We start from the raw sequence: 314 nt of genomic DNA on the forward strand, positions 1-314 counted from the left end.
ACCCATCGTACAGTTATGTTTCTACAGGATACAGTGAGTACACTGGTACCAGAGGTCTGATCCACACACTTGACACAGATGTCAGAATGTCTATTCCACGTTGGTTCAACGTCATTTTGTGGAAACAACGTTGATTCAACCAGTGTGTGGCCTGTGGGCAGTCTCTGCTGTTACTCTCTTTTTGCAAGTTAAAAAATATATATTTTCGGACCCATCTAACCCCCTTTTTTCTGTGTCGGCAAAAAACTACCTCCATACTTCCATTGATTTTTTAAAACCGGTGACACTTGTGGGGGTCGTAGTGCGTCTCGTGT

The sequence above is a fragment of the Oncorhynchus gorbuscha genome, linkage group LG10 (assembly GCF_021184085.1).
Source record: "Oncorhynchus gorbuscha isolate QuinsamMale2020 ecotype Even-year linkage group LG10, OgorEven_v1.0, whole genome shotgun sequence".
Taxonomy (NCBI): Eukaryota; Metazoa; Chordata; class Actinopteri; order Salmoniformes; family Salmonidae; genus Oncorhynchus; species Oncorhynchus gorbuscha.